The 16139-nt window shown below is 40.5% G+C and overlaps 1 protein-coding gene across 1 annotated transcript in view; it reads right to left on the reverse strand.

Annotated features, from left to right (window-relative positions):
* LOC120799458 (receptor-type tyrosine-protein phosphatase N2-like) overlaps positions 1-16139 on the reverse strand; it is a 218019-nt gene that overhangs the window by 81619 nt on the left and 120261 nt on the right. The gene's annotated exons all lie outside the window — the stretch shown is intronic.

The following is a 16139-nucleotide window of genomic DNA, read 5'->3' on the forward strand; positions in this document are numbered from 1 at the left end:
ACACGTTAAAAATGAGTAATTCAATTTTTTATGGTATTATGGTATCAGATAAACAAGAAGCATCTCCACAACCTCCTATTTTCATTGCAGTGAATGCTCTAATTAACTTTCCATCAGGGCATTTTCTAATTGATTGGCAATCAGCCACTTGTGACAGACACCTAGAAGACAGGTATTCATCCAATACACTCAGCATAACTCTCATTTCATGGTGGGTGCATGTTAGACACTGGGTGTTTATAAGTAACACAGACAATTTAATTATTCCCCCCTCTGATATGTCTCAGCATCTACAAAGCGATGGCGAACTCTGTTGGGGCCTGAGATTTCAAGGGGGGATGTGTCTTAGATGTCCTTTTAGAGACAACAGATAAAATTCCATCAGCATTCATATCTTTTTTCTTCTTTTTCCATACCAAGATGAAATGATCAATTTGCAGAAATCTACAATCAAGCATTATCTTTTCTTTCTTTTCTTTTTTTTTGCTTTAAGGTAGAGAGGATTGGAAAACAATGCAATCTTTTCAAAGTATTCATCACCTGATAAAAGCTGCCAAGGTCAGACCTATGGGAGATTGCTCGATCGAAACCATTATTTGTGCACCGGGTTGTTTGCCTGGAGCCCACTTTTAAAAGAGCAAAACTGCATGGGCTCAGCAGTAGTAGTGATTCAAGTGCAATGATGTCTGGTGCATTAAACCTTCTTTAAAAATTTGTACCATTATGTGTCGTTTTGATTGCTTAGTGGCCCAAGAAGACCATGAAAAAAGAATTCTCATCACTTTCCTTCTCCTGGTCTTTGGTGTCTCACTCTGAACTCCCTAATTAAGCCAAAAATACACACAAGATAATGCATAATTTTCTTAACAACACTCATCAGTGCTGTTCACAAGCAACCTAATAAGGATTAGATAACACCTGAATTTACACCCACTTTAGGTCAGTTTCTGTTCCACCATGTCATTTCTCCTGGTTTCTCTTATTGTTCTGTCTCAGGAGCAAAACACAAAACTTGGACTTTCTGTGCATGTGTTTAAGTGAATAGGTACCCAGCAATAAACACATCGTTAGCAACTGTATGGCCACATAATCTTCATCAATCTATTTACAGAATGAGTAAAAGAAAAGCCTGCACTGTTTATGTCCCGCACTTGGTGGCCTACACACACTTATACTGTTAAGTGGATGACTCTACCAATTACTCAGTGAGGACAAAGTTTAAGGTGTGTTCAGATAAAGTGCAAGCACATTTTTACCTTACTTTACTTTTTTGCTGTCTGTGTTTATTGACTACAATCAGCTAATGTACCCACGGTGCGGGTGTCAGCCGTAGCTAATGTACGCACCGACCGGTGTGTGTGCAGAATATGCTTGTGTTTGCGACACCTTGGACTGAAATCAAAACCCGGGACATCCACTTCTTTATCTTTATATCCTCTAGACTCCTTGTGCTTTTCCTCTTGTCTCTGTATGTTTATGAGCTGAAGCCATTAAGTCTTGGCAACTTTTTGTCTGAGCTGAAACATTTTCAGCCTGCACAGACATATTTGCCTGAGTTTTCACTGCCTTGAGGGAATCTGCATCTGTTCACATCTCCTTATGTCTTTCCACTGATTTTTTATGCAATTCTTCTTCTAACATTTGCTTCACATTCAGTCTGAACCAACCTTTAATCTTACATCATCTAACCATTGTATATTTTTACAGAATGTTCAGTCATTTGTGTAATATGATTTACGTTATTCACATAGCAAGTATGAAACAATACATATGTTACCGCAATGCATACATTAAAAGACTTTATGAAGTTACTGCATCAGCAAACAACCTTAAAAAACAACCTCAATGACAAATTGTATGCACCTGCATGTGTAAAAATTAGCCAGCTCACAAGCCACTTTATTTGAGTCGATGCCATATCCCTTCTTTAAAAAGATAAGCCCAAACATTAACTTAATCAGTGTGGTCTCTTTAATACACAAATAAGTCGTAGGAAAGCGTATTTTCTGATGTTCTGATTTACCTCTAATGCCTAACAAAGCACTTTAAGTGAACAGTTACAGGGTTGTGTTGCTTTCCCTTTCTATTTTGGGTTAACCTGCTTCACTTTAGAACACTTCTAATAGTGGATCAAATTCGGGCGACCATGGTGAGCAACTCAGTTATCATCCGCATAGAAATGCGTTCCCTACTGTTTGCGATCAGCACAGAAACACAGGCGCTACCTGTGATATGATAAAGGGGGAGTTAATTTTCCTGCTAATTGCTCACCACACAGCTCATGCTGTGACTGAGAACAGCCACATCAGCCAACAGGAGCAAGACAAACAACAGTAATATGAATTAAGTAGTCCATTATATGCACGAGTAACAACCAAATGGTGAGTAGTAGAGAAGTCAGGTTTGCTGCGGTGACTATAAATGTGAGCAAACAAAAACAGAGGAAAATTAATTCTAAGTTTGCACAATTATCTCATCAATCAATGCGGTATTATTGATCACTGATCAAAGCTAAAAAGATCTAACTTTTAATAATGAAGTTTGTTTGTGTGTCACTGTTCATACATGTTGCAGAGCTTTGCAGAGAATAAATCCAAGTCCTGAAGGCAAACAACACAAAATGTTCATTTATAATAACAGAATGGAGAATGTGTTAAAATACAATGTGTGACCGTGGTCAATAAATACTTTCATGCTTACATTGTAAGCCAGCAAGTGCTAAATTATAACAAGTACTGAGCTCAGATGCCAACAGAGCTGTCATAACATAACCTGTCAACACTGCATCTGGGATTTGTAACAATCATTGTTAAAAGTTCTATGACTTTTAGTACTCATGACCAAACCGTAACTCCAACCTTAAATACCTTGTATTAGTCATCTCAACGTGTCTGTTATAAAGCACTGTAGCTGTGGCACAAGCTCTGAACAGTGAAACCATTTGTTCACCTGTACCAGACAACAAAAGCCTCAGCACACATGCAGTGACAGTTGGTAAAGGAGACAAGCCACACAGTATGATATCGTCGGTGACCTTTGAGTCCCAGTGGCTCTCAGCAGGCTTCTCTAGAGCTGCGCTGATGCTTATACGCTTCAAATACTGCAGGTATGTAACACAGGCCATATAGGGACTGACGCCTTTTCTACCGTTGCATTCAGTTCAGACTGGAGCATCAGCTTAAAATATATTCAAGTCTGTCTCCGGGCCCCATCGCTATGGGGGTGCGTAGGGGTGCAACCCCCCCCCCGTTGCATCTCTCATACAGCTGGTTCAGCTGCCCTTCCAAAGAGACCACACATTCAAATGCCTGAATGAATGGACGGACAAGGTCCTCAGGAGATTCGGCACTGAGACACGTCGCCTACGGCTCTTTTAACGGTGAGTTAAAAAACGGTTTGCTCTGACTCAAACTGAAAATGCTGGTGCTACGCTGTGATGCGCTCTGTACACTGCACTCTGATGCAGACATGGAGTGAATGAGTTTTTTTTTCTTTTGTTGAGATTGAAGTGTGAGTTCGTAATGCATTTTTGTATCAAAGCACAAGCTGTCAAGCATCTTAATACTGATGTATTATCAGCATTCTAGGTTTTTCTTGTCATATAGTGGTCTTGGCATTTTTATCCTGTGAGAGTATACAGTGTTTTTCCAACCATGTTAAAGTCCGGACCCCCTGAATGCCCCCCTCCCCATTCAATTTGTTCCGGCTATGGGGCTGGTCGGTCATTTCGGCCCATAGGCATTATCTCTCACACACCATTCTAGCAAGCGAGATGTTTTATTACCTTTATCATCAGATTGATACTCTACTCTGCCTGTTGTGATCACAGGCAGAGTCTCTGGATAAAAAGCACCTGCTAAATGCCAAAAATGAAATTTTTACCATTTGTAGTCCCCTGGCCTGCTGTCTACTCTGTGAAAGCAACAGAAATCATAATGTTGGTTGATAGTGGTGAATCATCAGAGGCATCTGGAGAAATAACAATCCAGAGGCATTATGTAAGAAATGCCTTTTTGTGAGATGAATTATTAGAATTCAGTACCTCTAAAATTCAGGTGTTAAAGAGGAACGTTCCTGTTGTGTTTTTTAGTTTTTGCTTTGTGTTTTCGCAAGAAAGTCGAGGATATCTCTTTCCTCTCAGAGCTGTACAGAGGCAGGCTGCTGCAGAATTTAATTGATATATGCTGGCAAACTGTAGAGATATAATTAATTCTCTTGTGAGGCGACAGATAAGACAATAAGACAAACAGGTTAGTATAAGGTCAGGGTTGTGTTATGTTCCATAGAAAACTGTAAAGTACAGTTTGTACCTGAGGTACTGTGGTGCTGAGCTGTTTGTTGTCAGAGTGTAGTAGGTACAAGGAAACTCAAGGCCGTGACCAACGAGGGGGAGGAACACTCAAGAACTGTCTGATACTCACCATCATCTGTTTCTGTCGAACAAAGGTCATACTTCTGTGAGAATATGTTTCTTTTTGTGTGTTTCTATGAGTTTGTGTCAGTTTCTGAGATCTTGCCTGTCAATATGAGTGTGTATGTCCATGTTGGCAATCATAAAACAATTCCAACAGCTTGGATTGTTACACTTGAAGGACAAAGCCTCACAAATACAACTGAGTGCGGTACCTAATATTTACCCCTGAGCCCCTGAGTACCTCAACGATTACTTTAGAGGAGCTGGGGGAACTCAAGTCCACCAGACTAGAGCTGCTGTTGCTAACTTCCATGCCGAGGTTCAATACCAATATGAATAATAGTTCCTTTAGGTTCTGTGGTGCGAGGAGTTGAAATAAGTTGCCTTTGCACAAAAATAACAAATCTCTAGTAACTACCACAAGTTCAAGGTTGAATTATGACTTACAACTTGTTATAGCCACGTTGTAATTTGTCATTTGTTATTTATTTATTTATTATTTATATCTTTGGATGTTTGACTTGGAGTGATTTCACTGATGGTGAAACATAGAAGTATATAAAGCAGCTGCTCTTATGTTCAAATGTATAATAATCTAGTAATGCAAGTGTTTACGAAGTATCTAGTGATGCTTAAATCACTAAGCATCACTAAATTTAAAGGAGTTTTAACCCAAAAACTAGTTCTAATATGAGTTATTACTATTACTGTTTACATCTACCCAACTGAACCAAGTGAGAAAGCTAACGTTAGCTTGCTAATATATATCGCTTAGACTGGAGGAGTTCAAGAGGTAATATGGTTTACATATGTGACCCGACACTTGATTAAAGTTCTAGTTAATAATGACATAAACTGGCAAGAATTTAAATTACATTTCACAAAAAATTAAACTTTATCTCTAATTAACAAACATTATGACAATAACCAACCCTGTCTTCTAGAAATTACATTTATATACAACTATTCTGCAACAGCAAATACGTTCTGTAGGAAACCTAATCACTGGCAGGATTATTTATCAATGGTTCCCTCTCACTCTTAACTACATGAGTACTATTAACATACAGACAAACATTTTTTGATTTTTTTTTCCCCGTGTGATTTAATATCAGCCTCACCGTTCATTAACTATACGCACATTGAGCGAGGGGTGGTGCACACTCTGCACAGGTCACCCGTCTATCACCTGGCCAACATGGTTGATTAATCGACTTATTGTTTCAGCGCTACAGCATATTCGCGGGGCTTTCTTCACAAAGACACAGTTTACTCAGTTTATTCCTCTGCAGGTTTGTTATGTATTTCTGTAAACGCTCATGAAGGATGTGACTGAAGTGTATGCGCTAATGCACATGTATCTGCTTCTGCAGGCCACCCGCACCCTGCACACACACCCCTACTACAGCTGTACAGTATAAACAAACCAGTCCACCATTGCACATTAGCTCTATCAACTGCAGGACTGCAGCCTACATCAGCTAAGCCTGTGAAGCCTTCTTCTAGCCCCGTGGAGGGAGGGATACATGTTGGGGAGCTTGTAATGGTTGCTGAGGTGGCTGGGGGTAATTACGACTGAGCCTCCTGTCCCTGACAGACATCTCTGTGCCCACCCGGAGAGCGATGTGCCTGGGTAAAAGCGTCTCCAAGCCTGCCTGTCAGTGTCCAGCAGGCTCCACAGACGGGCAGCCAGCCTCCCAGCTAACAGAAACCTTTAGCTGCAGATGCCACACAGTGTGTGGTTCTACTGTTCCCATCACTGGAAGGAGGAGGAATTGGGGAAGGCAGACATGCAGAAGAACACAACACTAACACACAAATAACACCCAACCAATTTGCAGAAACATGTTTATTACGTATGTTTTCTCTCCCTCTGTCTTTCTCTGGTTCTTTCTTTGTGTATTTGTCAACACAAATATTTGTTGTATGTTGTTCAGAACAAGGGTTATTTTTAACTAGCCTTGCATGACCCCATTAGGACCTATAAAGATGGAAAAATCTCTTTATTACACCCTGTCTGACATTATCATATTCTTTATCAGCATGTTCCAAATAAATTTTAAGTAAAATATCCAAACCCAAAACCGCATGTTTGACAAAATGTGGAGAACTGAGCAAACTCAATCTTAAAATCAATATAAAGGCCTTGAGGTGAGAATTTTCTTTTGCAAAACTACTGTTTCCAAAGTCAAGAATGACTCAAAACACACACACGTCCTAATCTTCCTCTACATTTGCTGATATTGTTTATGTTAATGACCGAGTGGACAACACCAGCCACCCACTATCATACCAAGATGCCACTGGCTAATCAGGCGTGAGACACAGTTAATGAGACGGGCCATTTCAGAGAATCAGGCCATTTGCTCAGTGATGTGTACAGACAACAGTGTTGCAGTGTGTTGTCCACTCCAAATCACAGCTCGGCATTCACATTAGACTGAGCCTACAGGTGCATAATACCAGGCTTGACGCTGTTGTCATTACACTCTGCAGCACCTTGTTTGCTAGAACAGAGCCTCTCAGGAGTGCGTTCTGTCCGACAGAACAAGAGATCCAGACTGCCGAGATGTAATGAAATTTTGGGCTTACATTTTCCTACCTTTTTTTTCTGGATGACCTCAACTGTGCCTAACAGCGCATTTAGCGCCTGGGGAAAATGGAGAGAGATTGTGAGCCTTGTATGCCAGCTGTCTGTAGTGGCATGCTGCTTGTCAGAAAGCCCGGCGGGTGTCCACAGCCCCAGTAAGCATCCTGCCAGTCTGCTGAAGTGTAGCTTGCAGTCAGAACGATGTGTGCTTTAAGTACAGCACAGAGAAGAATCCAGCCCAGGCACAAAACCGGGCTTGGCTGAACGCTGAGACACTAAGCTGTACTGACAAACTTGGATAACATGGAAAACACACTTTCCTTCTCTAAGTGTTCTTAATGGGACTATGTTTAGTATTTTAAAAAAAGTTACATCAAGATTAATTTTGCAATTGAGTTCTAATAAACCAACAGATCCATAGTTGAGTCTCTGCTCTGATTTGACTCTGTGAGCCACTAATATTAGGAGGGAAATCAAAAATCATGGCTACCCTCTGTGATTTAACTCGTAAGCTACCTTTAGCAAAAAGTTATACACAAGGTCATTTCTCAGTGCCCTCCAAAATGACCCACATCACTGTTCCAAAGAATATTGTTTTCTGATCTGTCACCTCTGTGGTTAAGGTTTAGTTAAGCTTCAGTGACTAAAGCCACTTGCTGAAGGTTAAGGAAAGATCATTTTCATGGTTCAAAGAAACTTTCCTTGACTATTGGTAGGAGACAGAATGCAAACTGCAGTCTCCAGTGTTGGAAGTCACACATTTTGAACTTTTTGTGAGCATCCACCTCGATCTATGGGATGACAATGTCGCGCCACTTGTGCCCTTTCTACTGAGAAAATGACTGTTCTGCCACCAACAGTTGGTTTCAGTTGAACGTTGGGTTTCTAGTGGCAACCACTACTGGCACAGTTTAATTGCTGTTGAGGTTTAAAACTGATATTACCTGTGTCTCGATTCAGGGGCCGCATCCTTCGGAGGATGGAAAGGATTTGAACAGTGATTCCATAGTGATTCATCACTGGTGCACGGTGAATCTCGTGATAGGTTGGGCCTTGAAGGATTTCGACCCATTGGATCCAAACTTGCCATTATACTAGCTGTCATGGTGGACATCACGGTGGACAACTGTCACAGTTCAATATCTTCTGTCAATACTGACAGAATACCAGCAAACTGTTATATTGCTCTGATAGAATACAGAGGCTGCAAACGCCTCTAAATATGTCTTTAGAATTGAAAAAGATTTGAAATAGAAATGTTATATGTAGGTGCACTGATCTGTACCTTTGATCTGGATCTGCATCAAAATAAGGATGCAATTATGGGCTACTCTACATGCCAGAACTGTGTCATGCAAGTAACTGAAGTAGTTCCCAGCGAAAAACGATCAAAACTATCCTTTCTCATGCAGCTAAAGAATTATTCCAAAAAATTCCACACAAAAAAGAGTTCACGTTTTCCTTGGTCTATAGCCTAACTGGACAGCAAATTTTATTAAAATTTGATCAGGAGTTGTTGATACAGCCGAACAAACAGATTGGACTGAAAACATGGTGTGACCTCTGTGGCAGGGGTAACAAGCTCTGCTGCTTTCTGATGGGAAGAAAACTGTCTTCTGTAACCAGATAGACCACACAGTCTGACAGACACCTGGGATATATCCCAGCATGCATCTGGCCCTCAAGGCCCCCGCGATGAGTTGTCATTACCATATCAAAGGCCATTTGGGCGCCTTGTCTCGGCCAGAGAGAAAAAGAAGAGCCAGCACTTTAACAGCCCCTTGATTCAATTTTTCACATGGAGCCATTTGAATATCTATGGCAGGAGATGCAGATGGATGCATGAGTGTCCCACACAAACACACAAACACACACACACACAGACATATGCTCACTCAAGTGCACTTTCAAGAGGGTATATACCATATGCACGTATGTATACAAGATCACACACATGCCACTGTTCTGTTCTTTTATGATTTATTTTCCTCTTTGTGATGAAAATTACAGGTAGAACAGGGCGCCGTGGCGAACAGACAACCTTGATCCAGTGTGTGTCTCTCTGCTTCATGAATATTCTCATTGAAATCCAGCTCTATTTTCAGGCACCTGGGCAGGCAGCAAACAACAATACTGTGTCATAACGAGTGATGCTATCACTCTGCTCTCCCCCCTACCACAGAAACCACAGACAAGAATATATTCTCAGTGAAATCATTATGAAAGCAGTTCATTGTGGCTCAGTGGGTAGACCGAGACAACAAACAACGCTGCCGGGGTGAGCAATTCTATTCAATAAGATCTCCTGCAATATTGTGAAATGAGGATGAACTCTGAAATCCAGATTATCTGTTGTAGAAATGGATTATGCGGAGATTACATTCCATCGCCATGTACTGGATAAAGTGACAAAAGCATAAATTGGACAGAGAGTTTTTATCTGTTTGTTGCATGAAGAGATTAGCGAACAGTTGTGTTTAAACAAGTAAAACAGTTTTAGCTAAAGTTGACCTTATACTGTCGGCAGCTGGAGCAGCGTTACCCAAGGGTAAGACTGGGCCACCGAAGCCTCTGAGCTAAGGTCAGAGGATGTAGTCGTGGATAAAATGAGAAAAAACTGTAAATGATCATACTGTATTTTTGCATGTGTATATATATTAATTTCAGATTAATCTATTTTTTTTATCATAACTACTGTATTAGCATCTCTAGATGTTTATATATATATTTTTTTTTTTTTTAAAAATAAGACTAGATATTAACTAATACCTACAATTGCAATACAATTACTCATACTCAATCTTTGCATGCAGGTACAAATCTGAGAAGCCAAGATCAAACTGTTCAAGAGAGTATATATATATTGTTTTTGGAAGTTTCTGAAGTGAATAAAGGCATCATTAAAGCTTTCTAAGATCACCAACTACCCTAATACAATTAACAGACATAAAAAAGCATCATACCTAAATGAAAAAATCGGCCACTTGTCAACACCAAAATCAACTCATATAATCATTTTCTGACGTGCCACCTCTGTGGATAAAGTCTGGCTACATTTAGGCAGATAAAACTACTTGGTTAAGGTTCGGGAAAGATTGAGGTCAGGGTTTGAAGAAGCCAACGCTGACTGTTGGTAGAAGACAGGACGTGAACTGTGGTTTCCTGTTTCTTAGTCAGAGGCTTTATACGCTGGACCATCCACTCCAAGATGTTTCTGCGACAGCATAACAAGGGTCAAGTAACAGATGGAGACAGTCAAAGGCATCAGTGAAGTTTACGCTAGCTTTGCCAATAGGCAAACATTTCTTATACTGTTAAAAAGTAATGAGTGCCAGTGGAGTTGCTTGCTAGCACTGGTGCTAGCTTGGCTTCCCCTGTCAATGTCTTGCACACTCAAGTGGTCTCTGCAGCGATTCTGCTGTATGGGCTCTACCTATTTCATCTATTTTTACAATGCAGAGAAAGAGGTTGTCTGTAACGTTTTGACAGGCAACTTGAGGCAGAATGAGCAGAAAGAGGCAAAATCAGAAGACCCATCTACTTTTCGGGCAGATATCTCATTAGAAATTTGGCCAAAGTGTACGGATTGCATTTACATCCAGCGGCCATCCAATCACAATGCCAGATACAGAGTGTATTTTGATACAATTTGTAAATGGCATGTAAAAGAGTATTTAGCTTTGCACTTCCACGATGCTGCGGACTTACAACTGGAGAGTAAAAGCAGAACAGCCAAACCGTTGCAGTGAAAGCTGAGATATCCTGACCTTTAGTCCATAGTATGACTCAAACTCCATATACACTAGATCCTAGACTGTTAGATCCTCCCTGCTTGGTGAAAGCCTATGCCTTTTAAACTCAACCCCCCCCCAGTTTGTAATGCTTGCTTTCTGTAAAACCTTTTGTAATCTCCGAGCCGAAGCAGAGACACTATTGATATTACTGAAGTACTTTTCTGAAATAACTTTGACAAGCAAAATCAGGGTCCCCCTTGAAGGCTCAAGAATACCAAAAATTTGCAGTTTATCCAACCAAAACTTGCAGCAGTTGATTTCTCTGACGAGTTCACTCCTCCAGCTAGAATCAGTGAATTTTTAATACTTCAATCAATCTGAAGCAACCAGCCTGTCCGTGTTTTTGTGTAAATGTGATTGTTCGGGCATGCCTGTCTGCCTGTATTCTTATGAAGGGAATTTTTTTAAGTGGTGATGGAAAGGGCCATTTACTGATGCTTTTGTTTTTTGTTTTTTTTTGTCTGTTTCATTAGCCCCTTCCCTCCTCCCTGCCTCCCTCTATTTGTGAAATCGTTCTTTCCGACAGACAGATTGGAAGTGCCTTGATTTGCGGTGAACAAAGCAAGCTGGTCAGGGTGGAGGGGGATTAGTGCCACTCCAGGACAATTATAATCTGGTTGCTGCCAGGGCAACCTTATCTCCTACCTCTTTCCCAACACACACACACATTCTCTTAATTGGACTCAAGTCTCAGTGTGGAAACAACAGTGCTGAGTTTTTCGCAGCCTCCATGAGGCTCTGTTCAATTGTGAAGCCACGTGAGCCGGTCAGATTGGAGGAAAATGAAGAGAGCCTGAAGTAGTCTGCGTGTCTTAATAAAAAACTTGATGTCTGAGATTTTAATGAAGGCTTTTAATCTATCAAAGCCACCAAGTAGTCACTGTGCAACCAATGGAACCAAAAAAAAAACAAAAAACAAAAAACAAAAACCTCACAGGCCAATTTATTAGGTACAATGTTACACTCTAATGCAATCCAATAGAGCAATTCTGCCCTGAATTCCACTTTAACGCAGCTTGTAAATTCTCAGTTTTTGTTGGCACCGTCTGAAATGTGAAAGTGGGTGGTGATGTTGTACTACGGTGCATTATTTTGAAAAGTACTTTCAAATATTTTGCCCGAAGTATGTAACTGCAAAAGAAAAAATATTGGAAACATCCAGTTAACACCGCCACCCATTACTACCATGCCAATGATAAACATGAAGTAGAATTATTACCTTTTTTGTTAACAAAAAAATGGAAATTAATAGGCTCCATAGGGGAAGAATTCATGGCATAACTGTTGTATTTGATTGCACTAGCTCGTGCAGGTGTACCTGCTACCTACATATCAGAACTGGATTAGGGACCCAGTAGATACCGTAGATACCCTATTCCCTCAAACAGTGGCCTTGTCCCCTCCACATTTATTAAATTCATTCATATTAAACTCAATGTTTGTTCAAATGTTTGCTGTTGGTTCAGATGTGTAAAATAATTTATGTTGACGTTTTTCTGAAAAGTGCCCTCTTGTGGTCGTGCAACTAATGACCATTGCCTCTCACTGGCAAAGATGAAAGTAGCGTGATGTCGTTAGACCACCACGAGGAGGCTTACGACTAAAGAGGAGGTCAGGTGGGATAATGAGACATAAAAAGTGTGTGAGCTGTTTTTGGAATAGCCATAAGGGTTGTGCCGACACGGAACTATATATTCATTTTAAGTATGAGAACTTCTCGTTGACATTCCTCAAAGATACTTTTTTTTTTACAGGATAACATATTGTTTTTTGATGATAAATTTGATGATACCCTGGATGTCGTCCAGAGGATAAAAAACTTAGCTCTTTGGTTACAGAGCTCTTTGGGGCACAGTGAAGACGCAACGCCGCCATTCTGAAAAGGAAAGGAGGGAGGGTAAAGTCGCGACGCTTGACTACAATTTACAAATTCACAAATTGAACTGTTTGAGAATATGAATCACTGAATTTAGGGAGCAAAATCAAATATTTGCAGCGCACAAAGGAATACTCTGAACAAAATTGTGATTATAAATATCTAATCAATTTGATTAAAAAAGCAGAACAAGAAGCAGACAACTCAACTTTCTGTTGCGTGTTTTGTTGTCGCTTGTACTTGTCAATTACTGTCAAATCGTCTTCTTTGCTTTTTTGAGATACAAGTATCGATTCTTTTAAAGCCAACAGTGATTTAACTGATTTTTAGACCAGTAACAAACTAATACAACCTGCTCTCACCATGTTTTGCATTTTCCCTGATTTATTCAAGTGTTTCCTCTATTTTGCAAATCGTAGGCACTTAGAGTTAGAAAGCAGATATCTCCACCAGACACATCACATCAATATGCCTACTGAAGCCTCAATGCATTTGCTGTCTTGAATTTCAAATAACAAAAAATCAGCAATGAGAAAAGGCAAATTACTGCCTGAATTTCTCAGAAACACGATACGAGAGGAATTTAAAAGTGTTGTCACGAATCTCGACTGACCCATGAAGAATGAACAGCAGGAGATGTGCTGATTCACTCAGAGACAATTGGACTGGACGTGAAGGCTGCTGAAGGACGACACTTTGGCTGCTGCAGTGGCTGAACCTTAAATACTCTCTGACGCTGTCTAATGTGCCTGGTTCCTCACCCTTATCCACATCATCAATGAAAAATGTAATACAACTATAAAGCACAAAACAAGAGTGTCACCGTCAGAATGTCAGTGGACTTTTGAGGCCAGCCGGCTTCAGATTTACAGCTGTTGCTGCACTCTGACCCCAGCTTCCTCCTAATGTGCCAAGCTATTCTTATGGCTGACTTAACATTAATGTTCGTGAATGTGTTTATCATCCTCGTTGCTGCTCAGATTCTTTGACATCTCCCTCGAACAGCAGCTATAATTCCAAAACAGAGAAGGTGTCCATGAAAATCTTAATATTGAGATATTGAGGCCTCAATAATACAGCGATGACCTTTTTTTTAATACAATCTATGATATCAACAGAATTTTGCGTTTTCGCACATCGAGGTAATGCTTTTCCCCCCGGTATGTGACAAAGCGAGGCAGGTTGCAGCTCAGATTCCTGCCGTACGGCCGCTGGACAGCCGTGCTCAGCTGGTGAGTGGGGTATATTATGATTTCTGTCAGTTTCAGGATGGTCTCTCTGAAATCTTCAGTGTGTTGTCTGCCCATGCCTGTATCTCTACAATCCTAACCAGAGTTAGAGGAAAAGAGAGGGTCTCCACCTTTGCTTTACTACTTGAACTAAAAGCTCCCATCGCGTTTATATGTTGTTTGTTTGATGTGCTTCAAGTTGCTGAAACCTACTGAGTACTTTCAAAAACACTTTAGCGTCTAGAAATAAGCATTAAGGCTGTGTTGGAAATTACTCCCCATTTACTATAAAGTGCACTATTCTTACTCAATATATACTCCGCCGTGTTACTTGATAAATTTATCCACTAAAAAATGCCCTCAATACATTTTTTATTGATAGGAGAGAAAAAAAAAAAAAAAAAAGTTTACGTTCCCTTAACAATGACCCAATTCAATGCTCCACATTTCATAGATGCAAAACTGACCATCACATCACGCTGCCCCGGTCACTGAGGCTGCAAAAGGATTATAATTAGCAAGTGTCAGAAATCTATACTGGCTGCTCACTATAGAGTATCTATGGAGTGTCTGTTACGGAAGGAGTAGTGAACGGGACACAGCCCAAGACAAATTCTTTCTAAAATCCATTTTAAACTCCTTATGTTTGTGTTTACATTGACGTAATCTTTCCATGTAATTCCTATTTATTTATTTCACTTAACATGCTGGATTGTCAGATGAATAATATTTCACAAGCCCACAATAATTTATGTTCCTTTTTACTGTTCGACTGTTTTGCCGTTATTGGTTTTATGGCATGCTATTTTTGCCCATTACTTTTCTTGCTACAACAGCTTAATTTCCCCACAGGGATCAATAAATTTTCAGGTTATCTTCGTTTCAGATAGACACAGGCATCAATGAGAAAATGAGAATTCATTTGTCCGCCTGCCAAATAAAACCACCACTCAAACCTGCAGGCCTGTTGAAAATTTCCTTACTGAGTCGAGTTTGGACATGTGCGAGAAAACAAATCGTCTCCCCTCACTCTCGAGAAACTAACTTTTCTTTTTTGTAATTTTAACCTGTCAGCAGTGATGTAGTATGCTAATATTCTTATTTTACAGTGTATGATAAAACTATAATAAACACCGTATGGGTGATGATGGATGTTTTGTAGCAGGTCGAGACTCGCAGACTGGTTTTAGCTTTTCCTCTATCTGGAAGCCTGTGATGGAGGGATTTTCTCTGCTTCTCTCCCTGTCTCTCTCCTACATCAAAGGTTCGATTGGCCACCTTTGGCTCCTGTTTGCAGCTAGGTATCGATCCCCTCGATAGACCCTCCATTTCACCCTTCCCTTCTGCCACCCTCCCAACTCGTGTCTCCCTCAGTCTCCTTACTTCCCTCCTCCGCCCTTTTCCAACCGTTCCTCTCTCAGACCTCGCTGCTGCCATTTTGATAAGCATGGTGAATGGCATGCTGTCATCGGTACAGACTAACTCTTGAATCAATAGGTGAGTGCAGACGCTCAGCAGCCTATTTACCACAGAGATGGTGGAGAATAGCAATGCCGAGAGATGAAAACCAAGGGGGACAGGGATTTAGAGAGGTGGCAGGGATGTAGCAGGTGCCATACGTTAAGAATGTTAGATGTTAGATTTGTTGAGATGCTGCTTACTTATTTTATGTGTTGCTTTGTTGTTTATTGATTTACACATACAGTAAGAGATAAACGCTGAGAAAAAGAACGGAAAAAGAAAAGGAAAGAAAGAAAGAAAAGGAAGTTTAATGGTATTTGATTCTTCAGTACGTCAACAAATTTGCGTGTCTTTCCAAATGTAAAGACTCAGCTACTCTGAATAAGATTTTCCACCAAACACAAAATAGTGAGAAATGCAAGATGCAAGATAACAGCGTGGATAAGATTTTCATACTTGGACACAGCTGTCCACATACTATTGGATACTTTTGGTCTGTGGCTATTTCTCGGTCTAGGGCCCTTGATTGCAATGAAGGGAAATCTTCACGATACAGCACACAAATGGTATTTTAGCCAACGGAGTTCTTCCAAATTTGTAGCAACCAAAAGGAAGGTGCTTGTCAGCTCCATAACGAAATGCTTTTACCAGTTTGGTGTAGAACCTGACTTGCCTGCACAGAGCCCTGAGCTCAACCCCATCCACCACCTTTGGGTGCCAGGCCTCATCAGCCAACATCAGTGTTGGACCTCACTAATGCTATTGTGGCTGAATG

Source organism: Xiphias gladius, chromosome 14 (assembly GCF_016859285.1).
Source record: "Xiphias gladius isolate SHS-SW01 ecotype Sanya breed wild chromosome 14, ASM1685928v1, whole genome shotgun sequence".
In the NCBI taxonomy this organism is placed as follows: Eukaryota; Metazoa; Chordata; class Actinopteri; order Istiophoriformes; family Xiphiidae; genus Xiphias; species Xiphias gladius.